Source organism: Amborella trichopoda, chromosome 2, assembly GCF_054954075.1.
Source record: "Amborella trichopoda isolate Santa Cruz 75 chromosome 2, AtrichopodaSantaCruz75HAP2 v2.0, whole genome shotgun sequence".
Lineage (NCBI taxonomy): Eukaryota > Viridiplantae > Streptophyta > Magnoliopsida > Amborellales > Amborellaceae > Amborella > Amborella trichopoda.
In genome coordinates, this window is record NC_142337.1 from 40,919,730 (window position 1) to 40,935,196 (window position 15,467).

Consider the following 15,467-nt stretch of genomic DNA (forward strand, 5'->3'; position numbering starts at 1 on the left):
GGGGTTGTATCTATACTCTGGCCTGTCATTCTCAGCAGAGTTACATCATACCATTACTCATCATCTCCAGGGGTCACACTTACCCTCTTAATCCCCCGTGAAGTCTACTTCTGCTTGCCACTCCTTGTAGGGCCACCATCTTCATTCAAATCTCTCTACTTGTGTAGAGCCTCAACTATCTTTATCCCCAGGGAGTCAGATTACTATCCACATACCTATTCCCCATGCAGTTTCACCTATATTGCGACCCACACAATGGTCCATGCTGCATGACCTTAAATTACACAACCGTGGTCCGTGCTCCATGACTTTAAACTGCATAGCCATGGTCCAAACTATATTACCTTAAACTGTAATGGAGGTCTAGTTGTACGACCTTAAACTGCTTAGTCCAAGCTGCATGACTTTAAACTGCCCAGTCCTAGCTGCATGTCTTTAAACTGCATAGCCATGGTCCGAACTATATGACCATAAACCATAGTCTATGTCCTAGCCGCATGACATTAAAAGGCTTAACATCATGGTCCAAACTATATGACCTTAAACTGTAGTGGAGGTCTAGTTGCACGACCTTAAACTGCATGGTCCTAGTTGCATGAATTTAAACTGCATAATCGCGGTCTAAGCTATATGACCTTCAATCATAGTGCACATCCTGATCGTATGACGTTAAACTGCTTTGCCCAGGTCTAGGAGGCATGACCTTAAAGGCGCCCCCACATACGTGTACACCCCCTTTTACGTGCATCTTCACGCACGTCCTCCCTAACCGACCCGTTCGTGTGCGCACACCACCTCCATTGCCTCTTCAGTGATACCACATACGCGCACACGCCTTTTACATGCATCTTTATGCACGTCTTCCCTAACCGACCCTTTCGTGGTCCTAGTTGTATGACTTTAAACTGCATAACCATGGTCCAAGCTATATGACCTTAAACCATAGTTCACATCCTGGCCGCATGACGTTAAACTGCTTTGCGCAGGTCCCCGGAGGCATGACCGTAAACTTGCCCCCACATATGCGCACACCCCCTTTACGTGCATTTTCACGCACGCTTTTCCTAATCGACCCATTCGTGTGTGCACAGTACATCCATACTCACCATCAGCTAGTGGGTCACCGCCTTTTGCCCACCATTCATCATCTTCCATCTTTCATAGGTAGTAGCCTCATGCCATCTTCCCTAAGTGAGTCAAGACCATTATCATACGCACTCTATGGCCTCCACAGATTGCCATTCTTCACCACTCTGGTCCAACTGTATGACCCTAAACTATAGTGTGCATCCTAGACGCATGATATTAAAAGGCTTCGTATAGGTCTCAAGGCATGACCCTCAACACTCCTTCACAAAAAAAAGTCACGGTGTACACTTGGACAAGAGAACGCCATGAGTAAAAATGACGGACGGGCATGGTCATGAAACCATGAGTAAAAGAGTTCTATGAAAATTAAAACCCAGGCATGGCGAAAACCCCAAAAGGGCACTATGAGTAAAAACGGATGAAAAGGGTGGACATGGCCTCAATGTCATGGGTAAAAGAGCCCAAAAACAAAGGAAGTTGGTGAAAACCGTCTTTACGGTGCCACTTCCCCTGTTCAAGTGAAAACTCGCAAAAGGGCACTTGGATCAACAAACAGGTTGACACAACACCACAGCCTCAACCGACACACAATTAGTAAACAATCATAATTCTAACTGGCGAGGTCTACACAAAATCCTCAACTGCCACCATCTAATCCAATCACAACACAAAATGGCTCACCCGGGAGTGAGAGCCTCATAAGATCTCCCACACTTCATCTCCAAAAACAACAAGAGTCTTTGAGGGTGAGAACAACGACCGAAAGATCCCTCCAAAATGCTAAAAGATCATCACGAAGGTAAGAAACTGACAAAGCCAGGGTCTAACCTGCCAGAGACTTCAGGGTTATTCCTCGCCATGAGATCGCCTCTCCAAAAACCTTAGCCGATAGGCCCAAATATTCGAGACAGGTTAGAAGCCCCTGACTGGACCAGGCAAGATGGGGCCCACGAGGCCACCTCACCAAATTCCCCCTAACCGATAGGCCCAGATCTTTGGGATGGGTCAGAAGCCCCCGAATGGACACCACTAGATGGGACATACAGAGATACCCTGATCATCAAAAGCAAACTTGGTGTAATAGCAAACAATGCCAACCAAAGGTTCATAGCACTTGGCCTCTAGATAGGCTGGATTCTGACCAATGACATCCTTACAAAATCCTCAAGCTGTCAAAATTGTAAATAGTCCCTTGAGGGTGAGGACTTAAATAGGATCCCTCAAAATTCTCTTCTCCGCTTAAAGTCTCCACGGATGGACTCGTACATTGCTTATAGACGTCTGAATATCCTAGTTACAGCATTGCGCGGATCTCCTCGACATTCACGTAGTCCTTTGACTATCCAGGGGAAATTTTTCTAATGATTGTACTTCTCGCTTATCTTGAAGCACAACATTCAGTGGGGCATACTATTCGAAGACATTTTTCTTCATCATGGGTCCCCGGTCAATAAAGCCTAATAAACAGTGGAAATTCTGACAGTCTCATAATAGCCCTAGAACTGGTTAAGATTTTCATAAAGTATCTCAAAAGTCTCCTATCAAGTTTCATCGCATTCCAACATATCTAAGGCAACGCAGACTGAGAAACAGTTTCTACAGAATCAACCTCTATCACCCTAAAATAGACCCTATAACTAGAGTTATATTTTTGTTGTTTCAATTTGCTATGGGTCCACTTCTATTAGATCTGGCATGGTTTAAAACCCCCAAGGGTCAAATTTCAGCTTGAACGGACATAGTCCACGCTAGGTATCGCCGGTTGTGTTAGAGAGAGGGGGCGCAAGAAGGACACGTCGGCACTAGTCATCGCCAACTGTGTTTTTTTTAAGAAGAGAGGAGAGAGAAAGACACAGTTGGTGCTAAGCATTGCCAGTTGTGTTTTAAGAAGAGCAGAGAGAGAAAGACGCAGTCGACACTAGGCATTGTTGGCTGTGTTTTAAGAAGAGCGGAGAGAGACAGGCGCAGTCGGCGTTAGGCATTGCCGACTATATTTTAAGAAGAGCAGAGAGAAAAAGACACAATCGGCGCTAGGCATTGCCACTTGTGTTTTAAGAGAAAGAATAGAAAGGAGATATGGATGAGAAGAACGGAGAGAAAGAGAAATAGAGACGAGAAGAAGAGAGAGAAAGAGAGATAAAGATAAGAAGTAGAGAGAGAATGAGAGAAAGAGACGAGAAGAAGAGAGAGAAATAGAGATAAAAATGAGAAAAAAAGAGAAATAGATATAAAGATGAGAAGAAGAGAGAGAAAGAGAGATAAAGATGAGAAGAAGAGAGAGAAAGAGACATATATTAGAAGAAGAGAGAGAAATAGAGAGATAGAGATGAGAAAAAGAGAGAACTAGAGAGAAATAGGGGAGGAGTGAGAAAGAGGGAGAAAGAGGGGAGGAGAGAGAAAGTTACTTTATCGAAAGGTATCGGCCCTTTTCTTTTCTCTCCTCTCTCTCTCTCTCTAAGATGCACCCACGAGCTTAAGTAAAAATGAAGTTTTTATTGAATCTTTAAGAATGAACCCAAGGGGATTTTACAATTTGGCTTTACATGCTTATATAGAATTGGGCCCAAACATGGGTGAAGACTCAAAAACTACCTAGAATTGAAGATAAATACAATTTAATTGAATTAAAATAAATTCTAAAAATGGTTGCAAAATAACTATTATGCCCCTGCCTAACAATGTGTGGAATTCCAGAACAATCCCTGCTGCTGCCCGAGAACTTGCATGATCTTCCATGACTTATCTGGGGTTCTTCTGATATCTGTTTGATTGAAAGATGATTGTTTTCTTGTGGGGCTCGACATGACGATCGATTTGATACCAACTTCGAGTCATGCATCATGTTTTTAGGCCATGGTCATGAAACTTGAAATTTGCTTAAATCATTAAAACTTTGATCGACTGTGTACTGGTTTCTTAATGTTTTTCTTCAGTTTCTTCATTGAATCACACTTAGCATGCCATTACAATCATGTTGCAACAAACGTAGCTCGATTTCGTATTCGGATGAAGATTTTGTCATCTTGAGTTTTTTGCCAAAATCTGGAAATCCAGAGGTCAAAATTTATAGCAGCGTCAACACCTCCGTGTGTAAAATCCAACCATTCATCATACATGGGGTTCAGACCAGAGATAGCCACGGACCTTATGCACATAATGCAATTAGTTTCGTGCGGATCGGCTATTCGAGTGCCATGATTTGGCCGCTCGAGTGAGGCGTGTTGTTGCTGAATTTTCTTCACAGATCAACAACTTCTCTCTGGTTTTTCTCCATGCTCGGGCATCATCACAAGGCGTACCACATATCGAAACACTCGTCTTGATGAGAAGAACATGCTCACAAAATTTGAGAGCTATCCAACTTGGAATGAGTGAGATATAGGCCCTGAAAGTCACTACCTGTGACTATAAAACAACTACCTTTAATGGTGTTTTGGTGTAGGGTGGCCCCACGGGAATAGTGTGCGGCCTACCCCTTTTGGTATTTTACTAATAACTTCGTCCTAGAGTGGTTGATTAAGTCGAAACTTGACCCATATGGGGTTTTGACTGTGCCGAATTCAATGGCTGGTCCCACAGCTATTTGATGCACTAAAAATATAGTTCTAGTTACGGGGTCCACTTCAGGGTGCTAGAGGCCGATTTGGCAGAAATTGTTTCTTTGGGTTCACTGCCTTAAATATGTCTGACCGCGATGAAACTTGGCAGTAGCTTTTTGGAGTGCTGATGAAGATCATGACCAATTCTGGGGCCATTCTGAGACTATCAAAATTTCCACTGTTTTGTAGGCTTTATTAACATGCTTCATCTTTATGCCGCATCGGGGACCAATGTGCTGAAAAATGCATTCAAACAGCTTGCCCGGCTAAATGTTTCCCTTCGAGAGAAGCAAGAAGGACAACATTCAGAAAATTTCCTTCGTCTTTATTAATTTTTTCTTCCTAGCCACAGGACCATGTGAACGCCGACGAGATTCACGCAATGGTGTTACTAAGATGCTCAAACATATGGATGCATTGTTCGCGGGTCCTTCTGTGGAGACTTTAGGGGGAGAAGAGACTTTTTTTTTAAGGATCTTATAGAAGTCCTCACCCTCATGTGGACTATCTGCGATTTTGAGGCTGAAGATTTTGTACGAACCTCATCAGTCAGAATCAGGCCCGTCTGGCAATTGAGTGTCATGTCGAAGGGCATTGCTCCCATTTGGCATGTGTTTCCTTGTCTTAGATAGACAACAAAAGAGCCTTTGGTCAGCGCTTGTCTGCGTAATGCACCAGCTGTTCCTGAGCCGGTAGGGTACCTCATTTTATCGAGATAACCAACTTTGGGTATAACTACCCCTACCCACTGCTTTGTAGCTACGACAATCATTTGATTGCCGCTCCAAAGTCATGGTTGACTTAGCCTTCTTGAGGCATCTTTGGTCCGTCAAAGTGACTTTCTTGTTTGTTTGTTGTGCTGAAGAGCCTTTTGTTGGCACTCGTCGGCGTCGTGCACCATTTGTTCCTTGGTAGGTAGGGTACCTCAGTTTATCGAGATAACTAGCTTTGGGTATAACCACCTCTACCCACTGCTTTGAAGCTACGACAATCATCTGACTGCCGCTCCAAAGTCATGGTCGACTTAGCCTTCTCAAGGCGTCTCCGGAATCTGGGAGTGTGTTTCATAACCTCCTGGGAATGATGCTCTTTCTCATGAGACTTGTCTTGTCGTCTTGGCAAGTATTCTGCCTTCAAGTCCTTTTTGCAATTGGACTTAGGCTGTCGGAATCTTTTCCTTAGAGCTCATATTTTTGGACCCTGATATTGTAACACCAGGGATTCTTTTTTTTTTTTTAGTGAGGGCAGAAGCCGCCTGTTGAGGCGAGCGCTGTATCAACCTGTTTATTGGTCCAAGCGTCCTTTGTGGATTTTCACTTGAACTTGGGGAGCGGCACTGTAGAGATCGTTTTCGCCAACTTCTTTTTATTTGGGGCTCTTTTACCCATGACCTTACAGCCATGTTCACCCTTATTCTTCCATTTTTACTCACGATGCAGTTTTTACTGTGCCTAGGCTTTATTCACGCAACTCTTTTGCTCATGGTTTCGTGACCATGCTCATCTGTCATTTTTACTCATCGTGCTCCCTTATTAAGCTATACACCATGCCCATTATTTCATTTTGTTTTGTGAAGGCATGTTTAAGGTCATGCCTTCGGGACCTGTGGAAAGCCTTTTAACGTCATGCAGTCAGGATGTGCCCTACAATTTAAGGTCATACAGCTGGACCATAATGGAGATAGATGGTAGTTGGTAGACGCCATGGAGTGAGTATGATAGTAGTTTTAGCTCACTTTTAGGGAGATGGCACGAAGCTACCTATGAAAGATGGATGAGGTGTGAAAGGTGGGTGAAAAATGGTGACCCATTAGCTTACGACGAGTATAGGTGGCAAGATTGTCTGTCGTTTTGTGAGCTTTTGTTGAGACTCATTGGGGAATGATTAAGGATGATGAAACGAATGGACTCACTGGGGTTGAGACTCATGAACAGGTTGGTTAGGGATGACATGCTTGAGAATGCACGTAAAAAGGTGTTTATTATCATGCCTCCGGGACCTGTGCAAATCATGTGGCCAAGACGTGTACTATGATTTAGGGTCATATAGCTGGACCGTGGCTATAAAGTTTAAAGTCATACAGCCAAGACCATGTGGTTTAAGGTCATGCAACTAGATCTCTGCTACAGTTTACGGTCGTATAGTTTGGACTGTGGTGCTAAGCCTTTTAACGTCATGCGGCTAGGACGTGTACTATAGTTTTAGGATCATACAGCTAGACCATAGCTATGCAGTTTTAAAGTCGTGCAGCTAGGACCATGCAGTTTAAGGTCGTACAACTAGACTTCCGCTACAGTTTAAGGTCATATAGTTTGGACCACGGTTATGCAGTTTAGAGTCATGCAACTAGGACCATGTAGTTTAAGGTCATGCAACCAGACCTCCGCTACAGTTTAAGGTCATATAGTTTGAACCGTGCAGTTTAGGGTCGTGCATCCAGACCATCGCTAAGTTTAAGGTCATATAGTTTGGACCGTGCAGTTTAGGGTCGTGCATCTAGACCATCTCTACAGTTTAAGGTCATATAGTTTGGACAGCGCAATTTAAGGTCGTGCATCTAGACCATCGCTATAGTTTAAGGTCATATAGTTTGGACTGTGCAGTTTAGGGTCACGTATCTAGACCATCACTACAGTTTAAGGTCATATAGTTTGGACCATGCAGTTTAGGGTCGTGCATCTAGACGTGTGGGTCGCCATGTCGGTGGAGCACCATAGGGAATAGGTCTGTGGATGGCAATCTGATTCCTTGGGGATAAAATGGTTAAGGTCATTCACAAGCAAAGGGCTCAGATGGAGATGGTGGCCCAATGAGGAATGGCGAACGGAAGCGAACTTCACTGGGGATTAGGAGACAAATGTGGGTCTTTTATATCCTTGAGGATAGAATAAATAAGTGTGAGGCACAACTAGGGGTTGCAGCAGCAAAAATGACCCTAACTCCACTAGGGATAACAGGCTATAGTACGAGTATGTCTCTCGTACTAGGAATGAGAAGTCATGACCTGATTTTGATCGACCTAGGTTTAATAGGTCAGAGTCAAGGTGCAACCTCATTGTGGATAGTGATAAGACACACACGGTTTCGGCCTAGGCTACTTAAAATACAGCCAGTGCCAGGTGCAGCAACCATTATTTCTTGTGAGTGCTCAACCGGTGATGAGTCTTCAAAAATGCAACGGGGGCTGAGGATGGATGACCAACACTGCTTCTTAACTACTCAGCTGATGCTAGATTGCTAAAAACACAGCCGACGCTAGATTGTTAAAAGCATAGGTGGCATTGAGGACCACACGTGCTTTGAACACAGCTGGCACTGAGTTGTCGAGCACACAGCTGGCCTTGTGGTTGTTGAAACACAGTCGGTGTTAGGTCACTTCGACCGCATAGCGGGCGCTGAGTATGGATTGATATTTGAGACATGACCCGAGCCCGACCCGGTCCTGGTCTGTGTTGCATGGCATGTGATGAGGAGGCAAATGAAACTTTACCCAAGCCTCGGGTCAAAGCCCGACCCGGTCCAACATGTTTGTTGGAATTTTACAGGAGACGGTGAGAGTTGCCTCGAGCCTTGGGTCAAAGCCCAACTCGACTCATCGTCGTTTGGCTTCCCTTTGACGCGACTAGGATTCCCATTTTGTAAGGGGTGTTTGAGGGTAGTGTTGGCTATATAAGGGGGTAAAACCCCATTTTCCCCACTTTTCACCAAAGGTAAAAACTTAAAAATCTCTGGCAAGCAGGGGATTCCGATAAGAGATCAAGTGTTCCAGCAAGCCTGACAAAATGTTTTGTCGGAGATTGGTGAAGTTGCAAGAAGGGAGTGAGAAAAGAGAGTTCTCCAACGAGTTTTCTAGGAAACAGGAGAGCTACGACCATGATTTATGGGTTAGAGATGCGAGATGGACAGTAGTAGGCATTTCCGCGTGCTTTGGAAGTCTTACTAGGTACTTAGGTGGTTTTCGGCGTCTTTAGTGGCCTTACAGAGGTTTCTTGGCAAGGATTTGGTGACTTTTTGACCGTGAAGGAGGAATTTTGGTGAGAAATCGAAGGGTCAAGGAGCGGAACAGTCACTGAAGGTGGACCGTCGCGGGGAAGGCTAAACAGTTACGCTTGGAAAACGTGCAATCGTTGGGGAGGCAAAGGGATTTATGCCTTGAAATGAGAAGTCTCGAGAGGCGAAGAGATGCAAAAAACAAGGAGTCATTGGGAGGTGAACAGTAACGGTGAAGCACTAGGTCGGCGCTGACTCTCCGAGTGGTTTTGCTTCTTCTTCATGATGAGGGTGCTTCTTTGGTGGGTTTACTTCTTCTAGGAGATCAATTCTTTCGTGGGTTTGCTTCTTCTAGGAGAGCAATTCTTTGGTTGGTACTTCTTCTTAATGAGGAGTGGAATTCTTTTGGCCTGTAACCGTCCTCTTATCCTCATATGCAAGAGTTAAACTACAGATTTTGGTTTGTAACCATCCTCTTATCCTCAGATGCAATGACTTGTAACCTCCCTAATAACGGGCTTTTTGGCTTGTAAATTGTAACTCGTTTTTACAGCAATAAAGAGTTCGACCTTGTTTGGACTGTCTTGCATGTTTTGCATTGAGTCTCTTTTCTTGAATATGCATTATGAATAGTATTTCTTTAGGTATCGCCTATTGATAGGGGCATTGCCTCCTCTCCATCAGGATGTGCTAATATGTAAGCTCCGTTTAGCAAGACCTTTTTAACAATAAAAGGACCCTTCCACTTGGGTTCAAACTTCCCTTTACGGTGCCCATGCATAACAATCGGCCTTTTAATAGCTAGAACTAGATCCCCATGGGCGAATGAACGGACTTTGACTGACTTATCAAACACCCTCTTCATTCTCCCTTGGTTTAGTTCAAGGTTCATATGAGCCTCTAGCCTCTTTTCGTCGAGCGCATCCAATTCTTGATACCGAAGTTTGACTCTCTCATCTTCGGTTACTCCTTGATGTATAGTGATACGTAATGAAGGAATCTGAATTTCGAGGGGTAAAACTGCTGCACCCCCATAGACTAAAGAGTAAGGAGGGGAATCAGTAGCATTTCATGTCGTAGTACGATAAGCCCATAGTGCTTCGGGAAGCTTCTCGTGCCAATTCTTCTTTGTCTTTGATAATGACTTTCTTAAAACATTGCACAGGGAAAATTGAAGGCCTCAACTAATCCATTCGCCCGAGGTGGTACATAGTCGAAATACTTCCATTCGAAACCAAACTGGTTGACCAAGCGATCAATATGATGACTTCGAAATTGAGGGCCATTGTCCGAGATAATTCGGTTAGAGACCCCAAACCGATATATGATGTGATGTGGAATGAAGTCAGCCACTGTTGTCTCATGAACTTGTTTAAATGGGACCACTTCAGCCCACTTAGAGAAGTAATATATTGCAACTAGAATGAAGACATGACTCATTGTCGAAAGAGGATCTATATGCCCTACAATGTCTATACCCTATTGTGAGAAGGGCCATGATGCCACTGTAGGGTGTAAGGGTTCTGGAGGCTGGTGAACAAGGCTTGAATGTATTTGGCACACCTGGAACTTTTTAGCATAGTTTAGGGAATCAACAATCATGGAAGGCCAATAATACCCCAATATGCGTATCCGTTCATAAAGCTTAGGATCGGACTGGTGTAGTCCACAAATGCTTGAGTGTTGAGTGTACTTCTTCCAACACCTTATTTGCTTCTTGCATGTCCACACATCTAAGAAGAATACCATCAAATGACCGTCTAAACAGAGCGTCCCCTTCAAGGAGGGTATACTTGGTAGACATTCGACGTATGTTGTTGTGTTCGACATGATCTTCCGGGAGCCTGCCATGTTTTAGGAAACTACTGATGGGCTCTCTCCAATCTTCTACTTGCTCAATTTTCGCAAATATTGGGTCAAAGAATTCTAATTCCCTGGTTTCGACACTTAGCTCCTTGACACTATGTCATTTCTTGTTCAGTATTAATTCTTCTTTAGCTGATAAAAGTGCGCCGAACAGATAAGAAGGGCACTCAGGGAAGATATTTCTTTCATCATCCGCGTCGACTTCAGTTCTTAGTTCAATGTGTCTCCATTCTGCCACCCAAACAAGCATGGGTCCTGATGAGGACAATTGAATTGTAGCCCCAAGTATCGCAAGCGAGTTTGTCTGCGAGTTTAGCCTCCTGAGAATGTGACTTAGGGATACATCCTCAAACTAGGCCATGTACGATTTTGCAGTATCGTGATAAGGCTTGAGAGTGTATTTTGTGACGTCATAGATCCCTTTGAGCTGTCGTATAACCAACTCAAAGTCGCCATAGATCTCGAGTTGCTCCAAGTCTAGGTCGAAGGCTATCTCCAATCCAATTATAAGGACATGATATTCTGCCTCATTATGAGAACATGCCTTGGCAAGAGAAAAAAAAAGCGGCAATATTCCTCCCTTCAGGGTCAGGAATACCACTCCGTCTCCTCCTTGGTAAAATTGAAAGGCTCCGTCAAAGTACATTTCCCACTCATGAGAAAGCTTTGCACAGAATACTTCTTCATCAGGAAGGTCGCTTGATAACAAAGATTCCTTCGGCACGGGGTGTGCTGCGAGAAAATCAGCTAGGGCTTGGCCCTTGATGGCCTTTTGTGGGACATATGTGATGTCAAATTCCATCAATAATAATGCCCACTTAGCAAGACGTTCTGACAGGCATGGGCATGTCATGAGAAATTTCACAGGATCTGCTTTTTATATAAGTTTCACTTCATGACCAAGTAAGTAATGATGGAGTTTTTGTATTGCGAAGATCAAGGCCAGGCACATCTTCTCTATAGGGGCGTAATTCCTCTCGGCCCCTTGCATCCTACGACTGAGGTAATATAACACAGTCTCTTTTCCCCCGTCATTGTTTTATGCCAACAATACCCCAAGTGACTCCTCCAGAGCAGTCACGTACAGGATGAGAGGCTTTCCTAGCACTGGTGTAGAGAGTACTGGAGGGTTGAGTAAATATTGTTTGATGTCATCAAGAGCTGCTTGACATGCTTCATCTCAGATGAATGGAGTATCTTTCTTTAGCAGATGTGTAAAAGGTTTACAGCGATCTGAGAGATTTGATATGAACCTGTGGATGTACGCCAACTGCCCTTGAAGAGAGCATAACTCTTGCAATGTGGTTGACGATGGCATTTCTTGGATTGCCTTGATCTTGACCGGCTCCACTTCAAGCCCTCAGGTCTAACAATGAACCCTAAGAACTTTCCTGAATGCACGCCGAAAGCGCACTTCAGCGGGTTCATTTTAAGTTGATGGAGTTGCTCAAATACCTTTTCAAGGTCTTTCATGTGAGCATCCTTCTCTTCGGATTTTACCTCCAAGTCATCTACATAACACTCCACTTCTTTATGCATCATGACCTTGGAGATGGTGCCATTGCTCTCTGGTATTTCGCACCAACATTCTTTAATCCAAAATGTATCATTGTGTAACAGAAGACCCCTTTTGGAGTTACAAAAGCAATGGCCTCCTCATCTTCAGATGTCATATGTATCTGATTACACCCGGAGTATCCATCCATGAAGGAAAATATTTGACAGTGAGTCGTAGAGTCGATGAGCATCTCGGTAAATGGCAACGGGGAAGTCATCCTTTCTTCTTATTGACTGGAACAACATTTGCTAGCCATTTCGGGTACTTAACTTCATGAATGAAACCTGCTTGTCTGAGTTTGGTTACTTCGGCATCTATCTGCATTTCAAGGTCAGGCATATATCTCCTTGACTTCTTCTTGACAGGTTTGATAGTCGGTTCAATGCCGAGATGGTGAACGGCGACTTGAGGGTCTAAACCAGACATCTCATGGTAATGCCAAGCAAAGACATCTCGGTTTTCTCACAAGAAAGTAGTGAAATCTTCTCGGTTTTCTCACAAGAAAGTAGTGAAATCTTCTTTCTCTTCTTGAGACAGGTTTGTTGAAATAAAAGTGGGTCTGAGGACGGCTTCGTCTCCAAGATTTATTTCCACAAGCTGGTCTGTTGTGGCTTGACCGCCTTCTTCCCACTTTGTCGGGGTATCCTGCAACTCTTCATTGTTGTTTTCAGAGGTCTTTTGATCGAACTCAAGTGCAGAGACCCATGATCCTAAGATCTCTGCCTCTGATAGAGATCCAGGGTGGATCATAATTTATGCACCTTCCCCAGATTAAGGAACGGAATGATCTTCCATAAATAAAGATTGTTTCTCAAGCTGTAGGAGTTCGACTTGAAGATTACAAGGAATTTGAGATTCAACAATTGTGGCAGAAGAAGTGTTCCCATACGAATCACATGGTATTTGAACGGGTGTTTGCCCCCCGCTGGCTGGTACTTCGTAGACTTGTACCATGTGACAAGTTTCCCGAGAGTAGAAGCTTTGCCCTCTTGTCTCTCAGTCTCTGCTCAAAGTCAGGCTCATGGGGCCACTGGGGTTTCTTTTGCTTCGGCTTTTTGTGCTTCTTTGAAGACGGTGGCTCTGCCTTGACTTTGGCTGCCAGGACATCAGCAACTGTTAGGAATCCTGCTGCTTGTGCCAGGGTCTTTCTCAATCGTTTCTATTGCGTCATGCTTATGTTGATCCCTTTGAATTCTCTGTCGAGAGCCTCGAAGTCCGGACATTTCAAGGTTGTACCTGCAGGAGATATGGGAGAAGAAAGATGAGAAGTATAAGAAGAAGAAGAAGGAGAAGGGTCAGAAAGTGGGGGACTTTTAAGATCGTTCCCCTCATCAGATCGATATAGGCGACTTTATATGTCATCACCAGGGTTGGACGTGTGCAGGGAATCTTTTAGGTCTTTCCCTTGCTTAGACCGTTAAGGAGTACTTTTAATGTCGTTACCCCCATTGGACGTGCTCTGAGTGGAAGATGGCACAACGATGTCCTCTTTATGAGAAGGAAGGAGGATCGTGCTAGGGATAAAATCCAATAAGATTGGAAGTGGGGGAAAGAGCCTGAGAAATTCCTGCTCAACTGGCAGTTGAACCGTCTTGTTTCTCCGGCGAGCAGCCCTTGGTGCCCATCTCCTTCTGGTTTTCTAAGGTGATGTTTGATTTGTCTCTCTAGGCTTGTGAACAACCTTAGCTTGGTGAACTGCTTCTCGCCTCAAGGACTTGAGTCTGCTTCGCCCGTGGTGGACTATCCATGGATGGGAAGTCAAGGGTTCAGCAGAGTCTGAATCATTGTTAGGAAGGTCTTGTGTTGGGAGGCCCTCCTCTTGCACTGATGGCGCCGTAGCTTGGGGATCACTTACTGAAACGTCGTAAAACTCCTAACATTCTCGCATTTTCTTTGTGAATATGTCATGGAAACTGGTGCATTCCCATAGGTAATGACCTCTTATCTGGTGATACGAGCACCAACGGTCCTCAGTCCCTTGAATAAGGCGTCGAGGTTGCCTTGTGGGCTTTGGAGTGATTATGCCTTCATGAAGCATTACAACGAAGAAGGCGTGAAGGATACCAAGGGCTTCGTCTTCTTCTTGGATAGTTACTGCATGGGAGGCTTCTGCTGCCCTGAAGGCCTTCTTTAAATCTTCGAGCTTTATTTGACCCTTTTGGATCAGATTTATTTTAGTAAAAAACACCTCAAAAATTTTTTCTTTGCTTCATTTTATTTTTTATTTCAATAAATAACCTCAACTTATTTTTTACCAAATAATAGGACAAATTATTTTTCATTACCTCACTTTATGTTTTATTGCAAAAAAGTAACTCAATATTGCTATTATTTCAGCAAAAAATACCTCACCAAAAAGTATCTCAATTTATTTTTATCAAAGAATACCGCAAATTATTCTTTTTTACCTCATTTGTTTTTTTATTACAAAAAAAAACACACCAGTTTATTTTTTTCACAACAAATACATCATATATTTTTTTATTTTACTTGACCTCATTTTATTTTCTGTGAAAAAAAAATACCCCAATTTATATTTTAACCCAAAAATGCCTCCAATTATTTTCCTTTACGTCATCATTTTTTTTATTGCCGGAAAGGTAACCCATTTTATTTTTATATAAAAAATACCTGCGTTTTTTTTTAATTACCAAAAGTTACCTCAATTTATTTATTTTTACAAAAATCCTCAAATTATTTTTCTTTACCATATTTTATTTTATATTACAAAAAAGTACCTCTATTTATTTTTTCAAAAAAAATTTACCTCAAATTAGTTTCTATTAACTAGTTTTATTTTTTATTACCAAAAAGTTCTTCGATTTATTTTTTTATCAAAAAAACCTCATTATATTTTTCTTTACCTGATATTATTTTTTATTTCCCAAAAGTACCACAAATGTTTTTTTTTTGCCTCATTTTATTATTTATTTCCAAATAATTCCTATATTTAATTTTCAAATGAATAATACCACAGTTTATTCTAATTTGCAAAAGTACCTCAATTTATTTATTTAGCGAAAAATACCTCTAAATATTTTTCTTTACCTGATTGGTTTTTTATTTCAAAATATAATCTCAACTAATTTTTTGATGGAAAAAATCCGGCAAATTATTTTTCTATTATTTTTTATTTTTTATTTTTTATTTTTTATTACCAAAAAGTAACAATTTATTTTTTACAAAAAATAACCCCACATTATTTTTTCTTAGGTCGTTTTATTTTTTATTACCAAAACGAGCCTCGATTTTTTTTTTTTACTAAACAAATATCAAATTATTTTTCTTTACCTCATTTTATTTTTTCTTACCAATAAATAACTCAAATTATTTTTCCTTACCTCATTTTTGTTTTCGGTAACTAA